The 23859-nt window shown below is 47.4% G+C and overlaps 1 protein-coding gene and 1 long non-coding RNA gene across 2 annotated transcripts in view; both read right to left on the reverse strand.

Annotated features, from left to right (window-relative positions):
- Nucleotides 1-23859, reverse strand: part of LOC135811578 (uncharacterized) — a 156464-nt gene that overhangs the window by 52696 nt on the left and 79909 nt on the right. The gene's annotated exons all lie outside the window — the stretch shown is intronic.
- LOC135812508 (uncharacterized) lies at nucleotides 19237-19907 on the reverse strand. The gene is made up of 3 exons (XR_010552834.1): nucleotides 19807-19907; nucleotides 19598-19661; nucleotides 19237-19262 (listed from the first exon to the last, which is right to left on the reverse strand). It is a non-coding gene; the product is annotated as an uncharacterized LOC135812508 (long non-coding RNA).

A 23859-nucleotide genomic window follows, 5' to 3' on the forward strand; every position in this document is an offset into this window, starting at 1 on the left:
GAACGTGTCGCAGCGAGAGTGCCTGAGTGTATCTTTTTGTCATGCTGCGCGCTCCACTAGCACTGGTGATACTGGAAGTGCTAAAAGAGCATTGCATTGTTGTTGAGGAGCCTGAAGTTGATGCTTCTACCGAATGCTTTAGATCTTTTGTCTCCAAAGAAACTGTTCACGCAGCGTTTGTCACGTCATACGTGCTTTTAAAGTACTGTATCACTGTGCCTGAACAGAGATGGTGTTGGTTGGTTTACGGGCACTGGGTCACCCATAGCATACGCGAGGTACAGAGTCCTGATCGGCTGGACATCATCTCTCACCCAGTCTCAGTTTCATTATTTTTTGTTAATCCTTTTTCTTCTAGTTGATTGTTCCGCAATTGTTCCGCAACCTTCTAAGTTCCTTTTCTTCTACTTTACAATTTTTAAATTCTCCCTAAAGGATTTCCCTTTCGTGTGTAAATCTCGCTATGGAGTTGTGGAGCTAGCGAGCTGTGAAGTGGCCGCTACGTGCACAAAGGCACATGCACCCAGCTCCGTAATAACGTTTGATCCTCGACCTCGTCCTTGATCCCACCACTATTTGACTAGACCGTACACGAGGCACAGAGCTGCCGCACGCATCTGGTTTCTTGTAACTAATAGTTTCATGGCAGATGATCGATGACAATCTTCAGACAACTGATAACAGTGATGCACAGCTAGCTACAGTACTGGTAACTGAAATCATGCATGCAGTTATTACGTACGTAATACGTCGCACATGTACGTCAATGGCCATGATGCTGAATAGACAAATTCTCAACCTCTGCTGTGTCCTGAAAAGTACCGACTGTTGTGGGTCTCTGTGTGGTATTGGCCTGCACCGAAACGCGTGCCTTTTTTCTATAAAATCTCCCCACACTGAAGCGAATAATGGAGTGGTCTCCGCCTTGTAACATGCTGTCAACCAAGTGTACGCTTCTTGTTGGCTGAGTATTCGAAAGAAATGAGACGCAATGTTCTCTCGAACTTTGAATATTTCCGAAGCATGTTTTAGGCTTACCGTTATTATTTTCTTTGTGTCTTGCAATGTGGCTGTCCGCAGCTGACCCTGCACTGTGGGGTTGCTGTTGCAAATGTGGCGTGTGAGTGAGAACAACATGACGTCATTGTGTTCAACAATACACTTCACAAGGTTTATCTAATACTGTACATACACTGTACATGTACATGTAGCAGCAACAATGACATACGTACATGTACATGACACTCTACAGAGCTAGAGAAGAACAACAAGGACATTCAACTCTCAGTTTCAGTAAAAATATGGCCAAAGGTAATCTTTCAATCCATGATCGTTCACTCAACTATGGATTGGACCTGGAGGCTGACGTTTTGGATGTTGGTGAACATTGTCAAGTTCTTGCTAGCTGAGGCTGTCCTGTGAGACAACTGTATCGACAAAGCGGTCTATGACGAGGACGAGCAAAGATACATGTAGCACTGAAACCAAAACGACCCGAGCCGCACAAGGGCAGAGTACACAAATGCACGTAAGCCTAAAGCAGAGGACGGAGGAGTTCCTGAGCGAATTGTTAGTTGTGTCGGCTGGCAAGATAGTGAGATAACTGGATTGTCACACTGTTACTACTACATGTAGGTGAGAATTTCATGACAGTGCATACTGCCTACTGCAGTCATCCATTATAATTATAGTGTCATTTAAGGTCAACATTGACGTGATAAACGATGGTTTGGGGACTCATTTGCTTCATCCCCTTACTTCCATACGGATACATGGACACTCCACAGTCACGTACACTGCCATTGTGGTCGCGCACGAGCCCAATCGTTCTACAGCTCGACTTCACCACCCAGGACTGAGGGAGGACATGTATAACGTCAATCAAGCTCCTCGCATTTGTCCATGGTTGTCCGTTCTCTCGGGCTAGCTCCCTCTTCACCAGCTTCTTCCTGAGTAGGGGGTTACCTTCTTCAAGCACCATTTTGACCTTACCGTTCATCGGCGCAGTCCTGAGAACCAGCTCCCGCCTTATCTCCGTTCCGAGCCCAGCCACCTTCAGTTCTGTGTCCTACTAAAAGCGCATCACAGCTCCGTTTACATACTTTTCGGCTAGTGTGTTTCTGTGGTATAGCGGACTGAAGAATAGGAAACGTGTTTCGCAATGGTATGATGTTATTTTGTATATACATGTAGTATATTCCCATTCGGTTTTTGCTTGAGTGTAGCCCTGAGGTTGACTCACTTATTTAATTTCTACCCTTCCCCTCTCCATATTTCTGTCCACCACCCTCTCTCTCTCTCATTCCCTCTGTCGTCCGCATGTACATGTATAAAAGGAGGCGAACCGCCTGTTTGTGGTGCGACGTTAAATAAACTTCTAAAACAACAACAATATGTACACAAAGTTGTGTTCAGTAATCAGCCTCATGAGGTGAATAACTGTATCAATTTTTACTGATTTTAAAGTCCCAACAAGGTGTCATTACAATCATTGTACATACATGTACATGGTATTATATAACCCAATACTAGTTCAAAACTAGTATTAGATAAACCTTGTTATAGTTCACGCGTATTGTTATATTGACAGCATGAAACAAGGTGGAGGACACTGTGTTCGGAAACAGTGACCTTACTACTTGTACAACCTTCCGGGACGTAAGGAGTAGTCTCCAAATCCCGTAGCATAATGAGGGTCAGAACCGGATTCAACACCCATATGGTTCAAATGGTCCGCAGGGACAAGGGCTCTGCCAACCGCGCAAGGTTGCAGTAAGGTCTGACAACAGTTACTGTCACCACCATGACACTGTCGTGAGAAGGTTCTCTCTGTAGACGAGGTTGGTGATGTCCCGACGTGGCCATGGGTAGGCCTTCACCACGTCGGAACATCCCGACTATACGTTGGTTGTCTCCCACTACTAGTAGTACCACTGAGAACTAACTACATGTAATGTTGTTTAAGTTGTTGTTGTGACGTAATCTAGTACTATTCAACAAATTTGAATTTTGAATTTTGAATTTCTTCTACCATTTTCTCCCCATCCTCAATCTTTAGTTTTAAAAACAACAGAATTACTACATGTACTACAGTAGCTCAATTTCATCACACATTTTGTTAGCTACTTGTACTTGTATGTTCATACACTTGAAAATACCGCCATTCCGACAACAGGCTCTCAGCTGCACCAAATAGATAAATAGAATAATAACTTTGCCAATATTTCGCCCATTGGGCATCATCAGGGCACGAGAGCCTGTTGTCGGAATGGCGGTATTTTCAAGTGCAAGAAATCCGCTGCAATGGAGTTTGGGAATTCTGAAGATATGTTCATACACACTTTAAAAAAATTAACAAGCTGGAGTTACATGTTAGCTCCGGTGTCAACTGGCGTCATACGGAGCTGCCATACCCTGGCCTCTGGTGAACGTACAGATGTGGTTCTGTGGAAAATCCTTTTTCTTATCCCATCACAAAGACCTACTTCCAGTATTTAGTAGAAATTAGCACAGTTCAGTCGACAAAGCAACTATTCAGTTGAGCAATGTTAGGCCGGCAACTACGTGATATGCGACTGAGGTAGAAACAATGCGTGGTAAACAATGCGTGGTAAACAATGCGTGGTAGCCCTGTAGACTATGAAAAGATCAACTGGCGTACTCAAAGAAGCAGCCAACCGCGGTCGTCGAATGCATTGGCGAACCACAAAAAAAGAAGAGCAGCCAACGGAGCCATCAAGAGCACAGATGTAATTTTCATTGAGGCCCAAGTACCGGTCGTGGAAACACGGATGAACAGAAGAAAAATTAGGGAGTCCATCGCGATTCGAGAGCGTCGTCCGGAGATCAATACCTCCTTTGGATGGCCATTGAAGGCGCTAGCACCCTCACAGTGGAACTGCTAAATCTTGCTGTGTCTGTACAGGATGGTACACACAATGATCGTGGTATACGTATATAATATAACCTAACCAGTTGATTATATGGGAAATATAAACCTGTATACAAACCGAGGCGAAGCTGAGGTTTGTATATTGGTTTATATTTCCCATATAATCAACTGAGTAGGCTATATTATGCTTATACTGAGCTGATATACAAACTCCCATCTCTCCCACAAAGGTAGAGAAGTTCGTCTTGGAGTTCCTACCCACACAGGGCCACAGCCATGGCTCGACGAGTCTTTCTTTCACCGTACCTGTACGGAGCAAGTAGTGCAACAGTTACTACAACTAGTGCAAAGCCATCACCAGTGATCACGCACACGCGTTGTGACTAGTTCAGTTGCCTTGGTCACCGGTCGGACCCCCCAAAGCTTTGTTGTAGTTGTTGTATACTTTATTTATAGTGGAAATCAAAACAGGCAAAATGCCTAATAACATTGGACCCACTGTGAATAACATGTTAAAGGATATTGTGGAGAAAAAAAAAAGTAGATACAAGAGAAAAAGAGAAAGGAAAAAATGACGGAAGGTTGGTTGCAACGAACAGATATCAATCCAGTAAGCATTGGAAAACCTATGTCGCTGATAATATATACTGCAAGGCTTGAGATTTAAAATCCAAATACCTATTTGAACATTTTGCTGCTGGTGGCAATCTATTCCACATAATGGCTCCAGCGTGCGTTAGGCGCTTAGCAGAACGAGCAGTGCTAGCAGGTGGGACCACAAGCAAGTTGCTTTGGCCTCCCCGAGTGCGAGTTGAGGGCACGACAGCAAAAAAGGACTCAAACAGGGTGCTACATGCATCATGCAAACATCGCCAGATGAAACACAACATATTCAAGTGCACAGAAACCTGTAGATCACATACATGCATTCGATTTAGCAGGGGAGCAGTACTGGTCCACGGTGGCGACTTGCAGACTGCCCGAGCGGCACGTTTGAACAGCCTATGTAGCCGTTGTTCCTGGGCAACTGTCAAATACGGGTAGTAACTAATAGAAGCATACAAAAATTCAGGCAAAACGATAGATCTGAAGTAGGTGAGTCGGCATGGATACGGCAGCGAGGAAGCATGTCGCAGCAGGACAGCAATTTTGCCGGCAACACGACAGCAATTTTGCCGGCAACACGACGAGCAACATGGTCCACCATTGTGGTCCAACTCATGTCCGAGTCAAAATGCAGGCCAAGGTATTTGGCAGATGTGACTACTGGTAGGACTTGTGAATTGCATACAACATTGATGTCGAGGGCTGCAGCTCTATGGTGTGGTATGGCGAGTATCTGCGTCTTGGTCTCGTTAAGGATCAGTCCACGTTTCTTCAACCAAGTGGCCAGGTACTGAACTGCTGCAGTGAGGCGCTGGGAGACAACTTCTGGCTGTGGACTGCTCGCACGCAGCGAGATGTCATCAGCAAACTGAATAGTGGTGACGTCATGAGGGGCAAGGTCGCCGGCAATATCCCTCACATACAGAACGAAGAGCAAAGGTCCGAGAACTGACCCCTGAGGAACCCCTGACTGGCTGTCATAAGTTGTACTTCTGGTTTTTCCTGTCTCCACGTATTGCCGGCGATACATCAAGTAGTCTGAAAACCATTGCAAAGCAGTGCTAGTGAGACCCAGTTCAAAGAGGTCCTCAACCAGAATGCTATGCTTTACCTTGTCGAAAGCTTTAGACATGTCGACAAATGCTACTCCTGTGTGCTGCCCAGCGGCTTGTGCTTCATTGATGTTCTCTACAGCTAGCGCTAAGGCATCTGCTGTGGAATGCTGGTGTCTGTAACCAAACTGACTAGTAGGCAAGAAATTGTTCGTGTTGAGGTACTGCAGAAGCTGCTTATGAACAATACGTTCAAGCACTTTCGACACTATCGGCAATAGGGAGACTGGTCGGTAATTCTTGGGTTGGCTGGGGTCTCCAGCCTTGAACAGAGGCCGTATCTTACCCACCTTCATTGCCGCAGGAAACTGTCCTTCTCTCAATGACTTATTAAATAGTAGCGTGAGTGACGGTGCCAGGATGTCAGCATGCATCTGGAGGAGACTTGCTGGAATATCATCACTCCCAGTGGCTTTTCTGGTGTCCAACTGTTCCAACATTTTCCGAGTAGTTGCAATGGAGACTGGCAAGAATTCCGAGAAGTGCACCGCAGGTGGAGGCCCAAGGGGTAGGCGTAGCTGTGCAGGGCGAGCTGGATCTTCCACAACTTTCGAAAAAGTGTCTCGAATCGCATCCACCGTGCACTGTGGATCCCTGTACGTCGACTGTTTGCCTGTCAACTCCTTGATTATTTTCCAAGTCTCTCTGGCATTTCCAGTACATTGCTGAAATTTGGAGTTGTAGAATTCCTGTTTCCGGGTCCTGTTGTAGCTAGTTGCCGCACGTCTGGCTGTACTAAATTCAGCATAAGTCTCCTGTGTCTTAGCAGAGAGCCACTTTCGGTGCAACCTATTCCGCTTGTGTAGTAAGTACAACAATTGCCGGTCAATCCACGGCACTGAAGGCTTCTTCGTTCTGTGATTACTTTGAAGTGGGGCATGGACATCCAAAACCTCAATAAACCGGCTAGACCACTCGGTCCACATGGCGCTTGGGTTGCCGGTAATACTACACAAGTTCTTCTGGGTTAAGTCACGCCGGAAGTGATCGTGGTTTATCCGGTGATAGTTGCGGTATAAACGTGTGGTGTCAGATCCACGAGGCACAATGAGGTGAAAGTCACTGGCCACGGCAGCATGGTCACTGAAAGCGACCGGGATGATCTTCGCTGCTTCAGTGCTGGAGCGGGGTTGATGAGTCGTACCGCAGAGATGACGACCTTGGAGAAGACGCTACATCGGAAGTAACCGCTACGCGCCAAGTTTGAACGCAAAGTGACCGTTACCGGGCGCAGATCTCACCTCGGGCTCGGTAAAAGAACTAAGGACCACTATTGTTTGGTCATTAGAGTCCGTCTCCTTTCCAAAGAAAGAGCAAAATGAGTCAGCCCGAGCCTGTTGCATCTCGATCCCTAATGAGTCAGCCCGAGCCCGTTGCATCTCGATCCCTAATGAGTCAGGTCGAGCCTGTTGAATCTCGATCCCTAATGAGTCAGCCCGAGCCTGTTGAATCTCGATCCCTAATGAGTCAGGCCGAGCCTGTTGAATCTCGATCCCTAATGAGTCAGCCCGAGCCTGTTGAATCTCGATCCCTAATGAGTCAGGCCGAGCCTGTTGAATCTCGATCCCTAATGAGTCAGCCCGAGCCGGTTGAATCAACTCCCAAACGTCGCTTCAGTTCTTCCACGGAGGCTGACCACGATGCCATTATTCAAGCGGCAGTTCCCAAGAACACCCGCAGTGCCACTGATTATTGGTTGCGCATGTTCCGTCAGTTCTGCGAGGGACGCGGACAGGAGGAGGTCATCGATTGGAAAACCGTCAGTGGTGAAGTTCTGTCACCCCTGCTAGCTGCATTCTATGTCGATGCGAAAACGCAGGACGGCTCGCCCTTCTCCAAGAATAGTCTCAAAGCGGCACGCGGGGCTCTTCAGCGGCACCTGTCGACTGCTGGGCAGACTATCAACATCTTCAACGACCAGATCTTCTCAAGCGCCAACAAAGTTCTTGACGGAGTGCTGAAACAGCGAAAGATGGACGGCCTCGAACGGCAGGTGCAGCACAAGGCACCAATATCTGAGGCGGACTGGAAGCTGCTACAGGAATATTTCAGCGGCATCGACGACACCAACGACGCAGTGAAACTTACCTATTACGTATGGTTCCATCTGACGTTGCACTTTTGCCTTCGTGGAGGTGAAATGCAAGCGGCCATCAAAAAGGACGACCTCGTGTTCTTCACTGTTGACGGGAAAGAGATCCTGAAGCTGGGACCGTCGTACATGTCAAAAAACCATCAAGGCGGACTGCGGGGCACGGACTGGTCATCTGCCGGAGTTATTGAAGACCCGCAGCAGATAGCAGCTATCAAACGGTACGTCTCCAAACTACACCCAGATGTTGATCGAATTTTCCAGCGTGCCATGGGTAAACGTGAGCTCTCAAACGAAACTCCCTGTTGGTTTGCCAAATCTGCCCTATCGCATGACTTGGTGTCCACGATGATGAAGCGTTTGTCATCCCCAGCTGGTTTGTCCCAGCCTTACACCAACCATTGCGTACGGTCTACTTCGATCACGCACCTGAAGCAAGCCGGCATACAAGATGGCCAAATCTGCAGTGTGTCTGGTCACCGGAATTTACAGTCGTTAGAAGCCTACGATCAGCCATCGGTGAGTGATTCTGTTTCTATGGCTGCTGCAATTTCTCGTAAGCAAGCTTCTGCTACATGTAGCTCTGATTCTGCTGCTGCTGATAGCGCTTCTTTGGCTACTGGTACTTGTATGCATAACCAGTCAACGACTATGTCGTCTGCTGCCATTTCACCCTACCTCAATGCAACTGGTTCATCAGCATTTCTTAACTGTCCAATTACGTTCAATATACATGCTGAGCGTGCCTCCAAAGCCCGAGCTATGCTGAAGCGCAAGCACTTCTTAATCATTGTTTTGGCGCAGAGACGGAAGTTTTCCCACTCTCGACAACTGAAATGGCCTAGTGCAGCATTTTGATATACTTGAGCTCAAGCCTGCTTTCTTCTGTTGTTACCGTACTATTCCACCCTACCCCAGTGTTATTTTCTGCCATAACTAAACTTCACAAATGCTGAATTACTATCCAGTCCCCATCATTGGTCCTTCATCGCTCATCTTTCTTACTGTTGCCCTAGTCTGATCCTAAAAAAAAGAGGAGTTTATATACCAGTTTATATACCAGTTTATACACCAGTCTATATACCAGTCTATACACCAGTCTATATTCTCTTCATCGAAGTACCATGTTATATGGAAAATACAAGTCTGAAGTGTTGTGTGGGAAGAGATGGGAGTTTGTATACAAGCTCAGTATAAACCTTCGTACACACAACCTTCGTACACACATTTCCTGCGCTTTATTTGCTGAGCTCCAGTGTGGGAGCAAACCCATTCCTAATGCCGGGTACGAAAAGGACGACGGCATATTCTCCAGATATTACAACTGACAATGAGAACAGGTTGGGTCGAACAACATTTATTAGGGAGACGAAGAGACAAAGACCAAGACGAGCGAAACGACTACATTATGGAAGAGAGAGAGAGAGAGAGAGAGAGAGAGAGAGAGAGAGAGAGAGAGAGAGAGAGAGAGAGAGAGAGAGAGAGAGAGAGAGAGAGAGAGAGAGAGAGAGAGAGAGAGAGAGAGAGAGAGAGAGAGAGAGAGAGAGAGAGAGAGAGAGAGAGAGAGAGAGAGAGAGAGAGAGAGAGAGAGAGAGAGAGAGAGAGAGAGAGAGAGAGAGAGAGAGAGAGAGAGAGAGAGAGAGAGAGAGAGAGAGAGAGAGAGAGAGAGAGAGAGAGAGAGAGAGAGAGAGAGAGAGAGAGAGAGAGAGAGAGAGAGAGAGAGAGAGAGAGAGAGAGAGAGAGAGAGAGAGAGAGAGAGAGAGAGAGAGAGAGAGAGAGAGAGATCAAGTGTGAACGGCAAGACGAAGGGCCTGGGTAGCTGTGGCAAATATGGGCGCGCAAGTAGCTACCCAGGCCAACGGAACAAAAGGTGACAAAAGGAGACAAAAGTTGAAAAGGTGAGTACGACGTAGCATGTGGTGCATGGTTGTACGGGAGGAGGTACCTAACACTAAAGATAGTATAGTATAGTATTTATTTATATTTGTCTAGGGCAGTCCCCACAGACCTATGGTCTCCTTACGGGGTACCCTAGCCAATCTAGGATTGCGATACGAAATTGACTTGGTGAAGCAGCAAGGCGGACCGATGCCGGAACTGAGTTCCAGCGGTCAGCAGCTAAATAAGAAAGAGATTAATAACCAAATCGAGAGAAGGCTCGTGGCAGCACAAGTCCAAGCAAGACTTGAGACCTTGTGCAGGTGCGGCTACGTGCCTCAGAATTGGCACGAAGGCAGAAAAGGCGGCACAGAAGTGAGCTGGCAGAAGAATGAACGCATCTAAATACGAGAAGATACAGTTTAAGGGAGAAACGTATAGTGATGGGTGTGAGGTTGTTTCGAGACATAATACACTGGACATCTGCGGTGGGTGGGTAGCCAAATACAGTACGCAATGAACGGCGAGAGATGCGGGTGAGAGAATCATAATTTTTCATGTTGGCGCAGACTGTGTACATAAGCATTGCTTGCATATTCCAGTGTAGACTGGACAAAAGAGAGATAAAATATGCGTCTGGCTGCATTAGTCAACATGGTGCGGCAGCGCCGAAATGCATTCACTTTTGCACTGACCTTCTTTCGGAGTGCATCAACTTGCTGACGGAATGTCAAGTGCTCATCAATAATGATGCCAAGATATAGCACAAGATGATTGTTCGACCACAGTGCCACAGAACCGCAACTGACGGGATGCAAACGTTGCCTTAACGTGTATATAGAATAACGTTAGGAGTGCGCATTTCATCTTTTTTATTGCTATATTTCGAATTGTTGCCTCTGCGTGGATTATGTTACTTATAAAGACCGGAGGTGAATGTTTGAATGCATACTTTCTCTAATGTAGTTTCCTTGGAGACAAGAATGCGATAATGCTCCAATGTCCTTGTTGATTTGATTTTCTGGAAAACCTCACACACACCATCTTCAACCCAAGTGGTCTCTTCGCTGCAAAAATCATTTGATTTTGCCTGTGTGCTAGTGAAAGCGAAAACTTTCAAAATGTTCTTAAAGAGCCGGAACTCTGTCCTTTCTGTAATTAGCGCTATGCTAATTGAAGCAACGAAAATACAATCCCAATCCGCACAACTTACTATTCAGATGTATGTAGAAGTTCTCAGCTCTTCCTTTGTATGACGTGATATCTGCTTCTTGCTAAGGTCCGCAGAAACACAACGTGTACCTGAAAATGTATCAACTGTAGATTTGGTTACTGTCTGCTAATCTCTGCTTGAAAATAAGCTTGTGGCATTGGCAGTAAGAACTTGTGAACTGAGACATCCATACCTTTTTTTATAGTGGCTGAATGAGCGAACTCTGGAAAAGGATTGAACCTTTCAAAACCGGGAGGCGTTTTCCAAGTATGACTTCTATCTGTGTCGTTGTACGTAGCCTTCTAACATGTTTGTATCAGAACATCTCTACACACTTAGAAGTATTATAGTATTATAGAGGTTATGCGATACACGTCATTGCCACCCCAAATTCTTCTATATAAGGTGTTTCTGTGCCCGCTTTGGGCATTTTGCCACCCCAACTGGCTCGGTGTGGCAAAATGCCCAAAGCGGGCACAGAAACCCCTTATATAGAAGAATTTGGGGTGGCAATGACGTGTATCGCATAACCTCCTCGGACCCTCTCCTTGTTGCGACGTACATGTATGGAGTTCACTTACTCCTTGTACTTCGAAGTACATAGAAAAGGGGTTAGCGGTTAGCCTCATAGCAGGACGTGTTGTATCATTTTGGAGCAGGATCCCCGATTTGGTCTAAGCAACTACATTGTAGATTGGATTATGGCATATCAGAAGAATACACTCATACATTGCTGACAGTACGAGCACAAACCCTGTTCTGTGGCCCTGTGCACATGTGGTGTGTTGGTGTCAACTGGATGTCGTGTATTTGTACTCGCACTTGTGAACCCCACTGACCATGTATGTTCTGCACAGTGCACTAATGACGTAATGTTATTCTTCTTTTTATAGCAGTGTGTACTCTGCATTGGCATGATCTGATTCCCTTTTTTGGTTTACTCTCTTTATGACCACGTTGCAGTTATATCATGGCCATGTTGCTGTGGACGCAGTGTCAGAATTTTTATCAGGCGACACGGAGGGCCCGATTTCCTTTCCCAACCTGGCCTTGCTGCTGCTGTTGCACCATACTTTCTTGTGTTCTGGTTGGTAATTGTTATGAGAAGCCCCCACCCCCCCCCCCCCCCGATATAGCTGTAACTTGGGATTTGTTTTCATTAGTACCAGTAGTAGTCAGATCGATGATCTACAACTAATGATACTGAACTAGAACAACGGGAAGATTCATCGAGAGACAGCAGCGGACCGAACATTTCACAATATTGATGTTCCATTACGCGCAAGTGTGGGAGCAAACCTTTTCTTACGAGCAACTGTGTTATTATTAGTAGTAGTAGCAGTACCAGTAGTAGTTTCCTATTCCTGGACAGTTTACCTACATGTACACAGACTGCACACTGGTCACTTGCTGTTTTAGTTTCTAAACTGACCAAGTAGAGTGAAAGATACCTGAAGACGGTCACAAGAAAACGCTCTGGATTGCTTACTTACTATATTTCTCTTCATGTGTGGGAATGATGCCTGATGGCACATTGAATTATTTCAATAGCTTTACAAAGACACTCCTAACCAGTAGGAGCTTCGGCTTTCAGTACCGACGGGCTGCAATAATGTGGGTATTCCCATCTGCCGTCATGCCAACTGGAGCACAAGAGAATCATTCTGACATGGGATTTCGCTCTAAAAGTCAACTTTAGAGGCGGATGCAACAAATTTTCGTGCTCCGAGAATTACCCTCTGCAGTACGTCCCTACCTTTTGGGTAGTTCGGCCCAAACCACTTTGTATTCTATAGACTAACACAATGTCTCTCGATGAGAATACACACCTAGCTCTGTTTGGATATCAGGATCTGATCAACCTTGGTGAGCTGAAATCCGTCGACCAAGCAGCGAGTCTCTCTCGGCCTGATCTCGTCAAGCACCTCCGGGAAAAAGGCGTGGGAGTGCTGCCTCAGCCAGCCACTACACACGGTACGTCTGTTGTAGAAGACCAGCTTAATAGCCTTGCGGTATCCTTCGCATCCATGTCCGCGAAGTTTGTGTCCATGAAAGAGGATAAAGATGACACAATATTGTCGTTGAAACTAGAGGTTCAGGAACTCAAGCGAGAAATCAAAGAGCTTCGACAACAACACATTGCACACACATCCGTACCCCAGCCCAATATGGGAAGGAAGTCGTACAGTACTGTAACATCAGGAACCGTTCCCACAACCACAACACGTGTACAGTCTGCAAATTCAGGTCCGAATATAGATCATCCACCTATTGCATCAATGCAGAGAAGTCCAATGTACACAAGCCCATCCGCACATCAAGGGAACGCAGGTACAGAAGAGGCATCTGAGACCGTCTCAGCCACCAGACACTCTGAACCCAGAACAGAAACAGGCACCGGTGGTACACTTGGTTTTCCACCCGGCTTAGTTATAATTTAAATTATTATTTGGTGCAGCTTTAGCGCTATGAGGTTTATTATTTTCCTTTTCTTAATTTCGTATTTAGCGCTTTTGGGCGTCATTATTTTCTTCTCATTATTTCGCACCAAGTTATTATTTTGTGGTATTCTCTAGCTTCTGTTTGTTTTGCAGTTGTTCTTGTGCAACCCCCCCCCCCCCCCCACACACACACACATTTTTCGATGCCTAGTTGCAACGCTGACGCCGAGACCTCTGGTCGGTTGAGTTGCTCCCAGCACATCAGCACGTCGTCCCTACATCCCCTATGTTTTGTCCTTTTCCTCGTTTATTTTGTTCTCCACCTGTTTTCCAGTAGGGCTGTGTCAATAGTAAAAAATAAAAATAAATACAGAGTGGCAAGAGTACAGCCGCCGCTCACGTAGACCTTCCCCACAGCCCGAAAACGGCGCTGATTGTCTCAGAAGCCCTGCGCAGCACCCTCACTTCTCGGTATGTAAAGAAGTCAGCAGATACTGAGCCGGCAGACGATCCTTGCGTTCTGATAGGTGTCATGGCCATCAAGAAACTCGTTATCTATCTTGGTAGTATCAAGGTCGGCTGCAATGCAGAGTCTATCTCACATCCTTTATTGCTGAACCCACAAATAATTGTGATACAGATTGTAAACCATTCGAGGTAAAAGAGAAAGCCATTAATAATAATAAAAAATAAAAGAAAAAAGGTTATTGTACCATGCCAAACGGCTATTATTATGTCATGTACCAATTGTAGTACATAACGTAGTATTCACGCACCTACAAAATACTTTGCAGGATAATATTTAAATTGCCTAGCATGCCTACAAATCCGCAGAGCATGCCAATATTAAATAGGCCAAAATATGAATAACGAAGGCTCTTACATGGACAAAAGGCGACATCGGTCTAGAAAAGATAGGCCTATTCTCTTCCGCAAGTAAGACGCTCTGCAACCACGGAGGCACGTGATTGACCACCACCTCAGCAAAACAAATGCAATTTTGCAGCGTAGCTGTGCCATCACAACAGCGTACTGGAGGTCACTATGCTTGTTAACCACCAGCTGAACAATGTTCTTCAATGCACGAGAGCACTCCGTGCCACATATGCCGTTTGTCGAAAATACGAGCGAAGTGAATGACCCCCTCTCGACATCAACAACACGCTGAAGATAGGCCCGCTTCTTCTGATGTTCATTCCGGGAAATCTGTGCAAGGACTTCCTGTCGCAACAGCAAAGACGCCAAGGAGTGAGTAACCCTCACATCAAAGAATGCTGTGGCGACCAAAAGCCCCTTGCACGGATATCCAATCGAGCCTCTGCAGCACGATTAGCGGTAGCGCCGTGAAGTTGTTCACCATCCAACGGCAAAAGCGGTGGCTCTGTTTGAACATCCGGGATGGCAGAAGTCATCACCTCCACCAGCACATCACGAAGCTTATTATGTCGCAGACTTGGGTAGCCCCCTGTAGGGCATGTCAATGCATGGTCGACAGACATGTTTCTACCACACACACAAGTATTGTAAGTTGGTGGGAGGCCGTCAATACCCCAGCCATAGCGCAGGGCGAGACCATCCCGGAAACATGCTTTGTTTAGCGCAAAGCCGTTCACAGCCAGAGGCTCAGCCGGTACCAGTGAGTGTGCCAGCACTGGCACCAGTATCAGCAACAGACTCAGTGAGTGCACAGGCACCAGTATCAGCAACAGACTGAGTGAGTGCACAGGCACCAGTATCAGCAACAGACTGAGTGAGTGCACAGGCACCAGTATCAGCAACAGACTCAGTGAGTGCACAGGCACCAGTATCAGCAACAGACTCAGTGAGTGCACAGGCACAAGCATTACGCACGAGTACTACAGGTGGAATCCTGATAATTCCAACACCAAAATGCCGGGAAAAACTTCTAATTATCCGGACATTCTAATTATCCAAACATGTACCCAGAACACATTATTTACTTCAGAAGTATGTCAAAATGCTCGCATTGACACGCAGAGCTGCACTATGCACCTTAGACACAGATTTAGTGGACGCTGAACGCCTGCGCAGTAGTAAGTGCGGGGCAGGTTCTGGTGCACTTTTTGACCTTTGACCTTTGGGCCAAATAAGGCACACTACGGACCTTTCGCTAACGATTTTCGTTAATTTTCCTTTGGTCTGGATTACGTACCGAAGTTTCGTAAATTTTTCGTTCCGCTCGCATGTCCACATTTCGTTGCGTTGTTGTCGTAGCAACATATTTCTCACCGGCGGTGCGCAGTTCATGACCTGAACTTTGCACCCTTCTATTCCCCACGCTGGTTTTTTGATTTCCTCCTATCTCCACTCCATGATCACTCAAGCTACGACCGGTCTGTAATTGTATGCTATAGCCAGGATCTGACTCAATCATCAAAAATTCAAAATGCTTTTATCTCTGTTCCTTCTTGAGCACGAGAATGGAATGTTGGATGAAGAGGAGCTCCTACTTCTCATCCATTGCATAACTGAAGATACCTGTGCGAATCTCCCTCAGCATGTGGGTAATCGATTAAACTTTGAAAAAATTGATGAGGAGACATGTTCTCGCAGATATCGCTTCACGAAAGCACAGGTTATGGAGTTGCTTGAACGGCTCAGCCTCCCAGCGAGGTTTCGTGCTCCGTCACGACACTGTTGGACAGGATTGGAAGGGCTGCTGGTGGTTTTGAGGCGTCTTTCGTATCCTAACACTCTTGGTGATATGTGCGAAGAATTTGGGAGGTCCAAACCATCACTGAGCATCGTGTTCAATATCACCCTGCAATGGATTTTCAGGAAATGGGATGGTTTGTTGACTGATCCGTTTACCCACCAGTTCCTGACACCTGCCAGATTTGCCAAGTATTGCCAGGCAGTCCGACGAAAGACAAGTGTGCCACTGGATGTATGGGGCTTCATTGATGGCACAGTTAGGAGTGTTTGCAAGCCGTCTATTCACCAGCGCATGTTCTACAATGGACATAAACGGGTTCATGCCCTCAAATACCAGTCCTGTGTCACACCAGATGGCTTGATTTGCCATTTATTTGGTCCCGTTGAAGGCAGACGGCACGACTCAGGTGTTCTCTTGGAAAGTGGTTTGCTGCCTAGGCTGCAACAGTTTGCCAGGAAACCAAATGGTCAGCCATGTGCACTGTATGGAGATCCCGCATACCCACTGTCGCCGTTTCTTATGAAGGGCTATCAAGGAGCTGCGTTAACAGCTGAGCAACAGGAATTCAATACAGCTATGAATTCTGCACGTATGGTGGTGGAATGGAGCTTTGGTGATGTCGTTGCACAGTGGGCGTTCAATGATTTCAAGAAGCAGCAGAAGATCATGCTTCAGCCCGTTGCTGCCTACTACAAGGTGTCTGCACTCCTCACAAATTGCCGTACCATCTGCCGAGAAGGCAACAAGACATCAAAGTATTTCAACTTATCTCCACCTACCTTAGCAGAGTATCTACAATGATGTCAGCACTACATCATTCTGTTGCTGTGCCATCTCTCCATTTTACAACAAACACTTAGACCATGAAAGAACTGTAAACATCTTGGCTGTGGATATTCCCTCTACTTAGCAGTTTTAAAAACAGACTACGTTTAGTCATTCATTCAATTATGGAATGGTGAAGACTCTGTTATATCTGTTCAATGAAATTCCATGGTGAAATTGGTCAAAAGGCATTGATAACACTGGTTAGAATGACGTTAACATTGGAATGGTTACAGGTATACAACTGTGAAGTGCTGGGTGAAAGCGGGACTAGTGGATAAGCTACAAAGCAAGGGCTGTTCCTTCGTGAAGAAGTGAAAAAGCTATTGCATTTTTTTGACAGTGGCTGCCATTAGCTGCAGAAACATACTGCGTTCCTCGCGGTCCTGTTCTGCCTTTTGCTTGCGATCTTGACGGTCATCTTCTGCTTTCTTGCTCTCTTCTTGTTCCTTTTTCTTTTTTGACGCAAGCTCGTCCCGTTGAGCCTCTTCCTTCAAGGCCATCTCCCTCTCCTGGGTAACATGAACAGAATCACCAACAGAAATCAGAAAATTCAATAAACAAAAAAAATTGAACACATGAACAATTTGAAGCATTTTCTCTTGAAATTTATTCTATACAGCATGAAAGTAAAAATGGGTCATACCTGCAGCGCGAGTCTTCGCTCCTCCAGTGCGACTGCATTTGCACCATGAGAAGCAGCAAACTTCTCCTCCTCCAAATACACTTTTCTCTCCTCAATCTTGAGAAGAGCATCATTTTTCTTCTCGAGGTACGTAATAATAGGATCCGCTTGATCGTACGTGCTGCTCCGCTTGGTTTTCTGGGGCCGGTCTTCCGCTGAAGATTTCTCCGAAAGGGTCCTACAAGCATCGGCTCGCATCTGCTCGGCCACAGCCTTTTCCGCATGCTTGGCTGTCACCACTGCCACTGCGGCTTGCTCCTTCTCGGCCTTCAGCTCCTGTAGCTCGGTTAGAAGCACGTCTGCTTCGGAGAAGTCCTCTACAATACCAGAGGCCGATTTGCTTTTGCTATCTTTGGATTTCTGCTTCGACATCAGCAGGTGCAGCCTATCTGAAGCGCCTTTCTTTTTTAAATTGCCGAATCGCCGGTCTTGTGAGGATAGTTCATCCACGACATCATCCATTACCGACGAACCACGGAAAAAAAGGATTTCCTGATCCACGAATCTGTCTGAGCAGGACCAAGTCCATGCCTGAGTCCCAAACTATCCGTTGCCTATCCGGTGTAATAGGTGTCGGAGGAACAGGTGCAGGTAAATTTGAAGCCATAGTACACTGACACGTTTACGGTTAGGGATAAGAGAAAGAGTAGAGGGAAAAGTCTGAAAAATCTGAAACAAATCCCGCCAAACAAGAACGAAAGCAATATTCGTTGAAAGTGGCTTTTTCCGTCCAGATCAGACGAACTTCCGTAAGATCTTCGTAACCTCGTTCCCGCACTACGAAAATGGTGTACGAAAATCGTTAGCGAAAGGTCTCTACTGTGTCGGTCGTGCTTGGTCTGGCCCTGGGACCCCCAGAGTTTGACCTTTGACTCCTGGCATGCCATAAATGTCATCCTTAAGGTTCTTTTCGCCATAGGTGGCGAACGTGCACTTGTGCACGTTCGGTGCATTCGCACCGTGGAGTAGTAAAATACGTACTATTCCCTGATTTGCACATCGTAGATGTGCATTGCATGCAGTGAATGACATATTGCGCATACGCACGCGGAGCGTGTGACCGGTGGTCGACCTTCAGTGGTCCTATGCGTGTGGAAAAGACGCAGTGCAACACAAGGTGTACTAGTACACGTGTCATTATACTACTCCCTGATTCGCACTTCGTAGATGTGCAGCCAACAAGTTCACGTTCCTTGCATTCGTTTTATTCACACATCGTAGATGTGCACTGATTGACAAGTTGCCCATACAGAGCATGCCTAATCAGCTTTTCGATCGGTTAAGAGAATGTTCAAATTCGGCCATATCATGAGCCCCAAGATCAGAATACGGCTCAACGTAGTACTTGAAGTCACCGTTCCCATAACGTCATGTACATTTACACACACTCTGTTGAAGCACTGAAACATCGATTTTCGGCGAATTCAACATGCGAAATTTGAAAATTCGGCGAAAAGATGGATGATTTCTTCAAACCACTTTTTTCGGCGAATTTTTCGGCCGGCCGATTTGGGAAATGCCTACTGTCCATGCAGGTGCATTAGATGCATATTTCTATTTTGATCAGGATACAGTTAGAATCAACCGGCTACGCCCGGAGTATGATGCATCAAAACAATTATTGAAGGGGTGTCACAGTGAAGCAGTGTTGCTACGCACCACAAATCCCCTCTGCACTGCACCGAATCTATACTGGAGAATCCAGAGTGACCAGCAAAGAGTCACAATCCGCGGGTATCCAGTCACACTAAGGCATATCCACCATTCCCCACATATTCACCGTAACAAAACACAATACTGTTTACTATAATACACTTTTATTTAAATGGACTTGGATGAGTCTGTAGAAGAGAACACAATGCACGCACACGCACGCATGCGCGGACACACACACACACACACACACACAAACACACACACGCGCGCGCGCGCACACATCTAGGTTATAGTGCTGTACACGTATCTAGGGTTTAGGAAGCACGAGAATATGTCGAAGCACCCACACATACCCCTTCATGCAGTGTACTTCAGTAGCCCAACACATTACGACCGCTATAGCACAGGACCATCACAAAACACATTACGACTGCTATAGCACAGGACCATCACAAAACACTACACACTGTTACTACACTGCACACACAGTTACTACACTACGCCTGTTACAAGTACTTACAAATAATTTTGAAACAAATGGCACATCCTGAAGACGGCAGCTCCAGACCTTCATACATCATCATCTGTAAAACCAAGCATGAGCGCACACAAACACTATTAGTGTCACGAATACGAAAGCAGGGTAAGACAAGAGGATACGAAACAAGTAAGTATCGCTATAACGAGGGGGGGGTAAGTATACATGTAAACAGAGCAGTGCTTACTTACAGGGTACTAATACGCGCGACAGCGTCCTGATAGTCGGACTGCAAAAGCAGTCCGACCTGCCGGCCCTTCCAATAACGACTCAGGTGAGCCGCACCCGTGAGGTGTGAGACCACAGCTGAAGCGCCCACCAACCTTTCTCCACTGTAATCACGAAAGAAGCAGCAGAAAGCAGAGTGTCATAGAGCTCTATTGTTGGGGGAGAGAGCTGGGAACACTGCGCACTTACCATTTATCACAATAGATGATCAGAAAGAGGCGGCGCTTGACGCACCGCCTCAGGTGCTGAAACAGGGGTATCTCCCCTGTAAGGTGAATACCGCAGTGACATGTAGTCCGTGAGCCAAATCTCAGAATCGGCTGTTTTAGCATCGACCGTTGCACCCAGAGAGGGACAAATCGTCCTTCAGCACACCGCTTCAGGATGGTATCCTGAAGCGATTTCCACTTGTTGGACAATTCGAAACTGATCCAGGGAGGTCACAGAAGACGCCAAACATCCAACTTTGCTCACTGACAGCAGCGGCCATTTTCGCCTTCTTCACTTTATTTTTTTGCGCTTGTTCACGGATTCTCATTTTTTGAAGCCATGAGCAGATTCCACGAGTGCACATAACGTGGAAACCAGTGCACAAAACTAGATTTGAATTTTTTTACCGCTGAGAATTATCAATGGAGTGAAGGCCTCTTTTACGGGCAAAGCAAAGCACAATCATCACCATGTATCAGTACAGTGAGTAGTTAAACCCAACACGAATGAAAAATGTGAAATGGAATAAAAAAAATATTTGTAAAGCAATAAATAAATTAAAATTAAAATTCAATATCGAACACGAATAAAATAAAATAAAAATATGTAAAAAATAAACAATATCGAACACGGAATTAATTCCGGAACTATCTACTCAACCAATTCATAATGCAATACCCGCACACTGTGTCAGTGATGGAACTCCGCTACCCGATCAACATGCAGAGAACACTCAATCACATGCTTAGAAGCCGCTCTCCACAATGGCCAACTCCCTCATCGCATTAACTGGACGATGGTAGGCCGAACGTGCACCGCGAATGCACATTATGGCTGCCCTGAGCAAAGCGAAGGACAAGCGACACCGCACATAGGCCATTAGCTGGGCATACGGTCGATCGGCAGTTGCCAGCAATGCACACAACCGCTTAATGAATGCAGTACACTCCGGAGCACAACAACCCGCCGTGGTAAAGACTAGAGGGGTAAATGAACCACGGTCGACATTGTTGATACGCTCGGCATACTCACTCTTCTTGCGGCGCTCATGTTGCTTCAGAAGATCACTGACGGGCTTGCTCTTGTATGATGCTGCATCCGGGTGGAAGACCCGGACATCGAAGAACGCATTCTGAGCCCGGGTCCAGAACCCACGAGCTCGGACATCAGCTCGGGCGTCGTTCGCGGTGTTTGTTGATGCCGATAAAAACACCTCGCCTGTGATCGGAGCAAGTACAGGCTCGACTGCCATATCTGAGCATACCTCCGTCAGAAGATCCGCCACGATATCTCTTACTTCATTGTGGCGAATTGTCGGGAAACATCCGCGGGGGCAAATCATCGCATGCGTGGCGTCGAACGGCTCCCCACACACACAGCTCGCTGGTGTGTCCAAGAGAGACCAACCATAGCGGAGAGCTAGAGCGTCGCGGAAGTCTCCCTTGGACAGATGGTGACCATGGTCTGCCAGAGGCAATACCCCGAGCCAACTCGACACGCCTTTCGTGGATAAACTCTCCAGCCGACGAGCCAGGGCAGGGGACGCACTGCTCTTGATCGTGACGAAATCATTCTGCTCCCTCTGACGACGGTCATGCGCTAGCTGTGTCTTCTCGCTTAGGGCTGCCTGGCGAACATCCTCCGTGGAGTTATGGGTGTATTGATCATTCTGGTGTACAATCTCCTCCACCTGAAGGGCCGTTACAGCTCTCGACGCAGGGAGCTCTGCCGTACCCATTTGCTGAAAACACGGCAGGGCCATCCCCCCCAGTCGACAGGGCAGGCAGAGAAGGTTCAATTCCTCTGGTAGGAAGGAATCACGGCCCGCTAGAGCAGGTAGAAGCTCCTCCGTGATCACCTTGTCAAGGTCGGTAAGGCATTGTGCAGGGAAAGGTACTGTACGCAATAGGTAGGTCCACCTACCACGTAAACCATGAGATATTGCAGCATAGGCAGCATGTGGCTCCGTTTTTGCGATCTCTGTAAGCTTCTTCAGCTCTTCCTTCCACTTCGCCACCCGTTGCTGCACACTTTCCGCGACCGCCTCTTCCGATCCAATCTCGGAGCCGAGGTAACGCAAGCTCCCCGTGACAATCCGGATCCCTGTCTCGGCAAACACTTGGCGTGCTTCCTGCTCCAGCTCCGGCTTGACAAGGAGCTGGGTCTTTTCGGAGTTCGTGAAGTATCCGTATCGCCGTCCAATTGCCTGCAGCTCATCCCACCACAACCGGATCTGTCTCAGCCTACCTGCTCCGCTGGAATCATCCGCATACCAGCTCTGCCGGACTGATGTGTGCTGCTCCTGGAGACGAGTGATGATCGGTATGGTGGCAACTGCGTAAAAGGCCATGGAGAGGGGGTCGCCCTGAGTGGTTCCCTCACTCGACTTGACTTCCCCTCCACCTGCAACAAATAAACGTGCAGCCGTTTGATAGGAGTTCATGATGACGCTGGAGAGGGCAGGACATAGCCGCTGGACATTGTGTAGCGCCGCTTCTCTGTTCAAGCTGTTAAATGCATTGCGAGCATCCACCAACAGCACTCCATCTGTCTCCTCGTCATTGTAAATCTGCTGCACCGCATGCACGGCCGCCTCTATTCCAGCTGGTTGGCCCGCACACTTCTGGATAAATCCGCAGGCTTTCTCAATATCCGGGGCTGCGACACGAAGTACCGCCTTAGCAACAATGCGCCTCAGCACCTCGCCAACCCCGATTGGGCGGACCCCAGGCTTCTTGTCCAGTGCAATTAGCCGACCAGCAAGAAATGGAATGAGGCCCTCCGATGGTATGACACGGGTCGCAAGCAAGCGGGCGCAATCAGCCATTGCTTCGCAAAGGCGTGTTGAGGCTCCTTTGTACGCCAAACACATGCGGCGCCAGGCAGCCGCATCCAGACCGGAAGGGCCAGCGGAGCCTTCTGTGTGCTCGGCGATAGACTTGAGGAGATCCGGGGTCAATGGGTCAAATCGAATGCCGTCCACCTCGGGGGGCTGTCCACTCAACAAGACTTCCGGGCTGGCAGCCAGCCTCTCTGGGTGCTTCTCCTGAAGAAGGTCCCTGACAGAGCTTCGTGTGCCGTCCTTTAGAGTGACCATGTTGTCTATTTTGAGCACTCCACTGTCATCATTCCCGCTATCCAATGAGCGCAGTGCATCGTGTACTCTTCCCTTCCTCATGTGTTCAGCAAACATGCGGGCTCTGTCACTCTCTCCTTGCCTCTTGCCACCCGGCCTAGAGCGAAACAAGGTGTCCTGCAGGCAACGGCCCTCCGCAAGCAGTGCATCCAAATCACCGCCCCGCCACAAAGCCATCCGCCTCTGAAGATGGTCAGCGTTAGCCTTAGCTTTGCTCTTACTGTGAGTCACCTGCAACATCAACGATGGCAAGACCGACAGATTATACATAGCACTCGCATTGGTGCCTGCCGAGTCAACGAAACTGCGAAGTTGTGCGGCAATGAGGTTGACAAAATCCTTTCCAACGGACCCTGTTGGAATCTTGAAAAATCTCTTCCTCCAATGCACAACCTCGTCAAACGCAGAACTGATTGCTGGGCTGGGCGGATCTAGCCGAGGTGCAGGTCCCGACGGGCCCGACTGGCTAGAATGGTTGGAGGAAACTCTCTCCGGAGGTGGATCGGGCACAGAGTTAGCCTGACTCCCCAGCAAATCAACTGAAGGTGCCGTAGCCACTAGCGGTGGCATGTCCTGGCTTGGTGTTGACGCTGGCGAAGACGCTGGTGCTGACGAAGATGAAATTTCATGTACTCCATAGCGCTGTGTTTGCGGCTCAGAATTTTCACTA

This window comes from Sycon ciliatum, chromosome 3 (genome assembly GCF_964019385.1).
Source record: "Sycon ciliatum chromosome 3, ocSycCili1.1, whole genome shotgun sequence".
Taxonomy (NCBI): domain Eukaryota; kingdom Metazoa; phylum Porifera; class Calcarea; order Leucosolenida; family Sycettidae; genus Sycon; species Sycon ciliatum.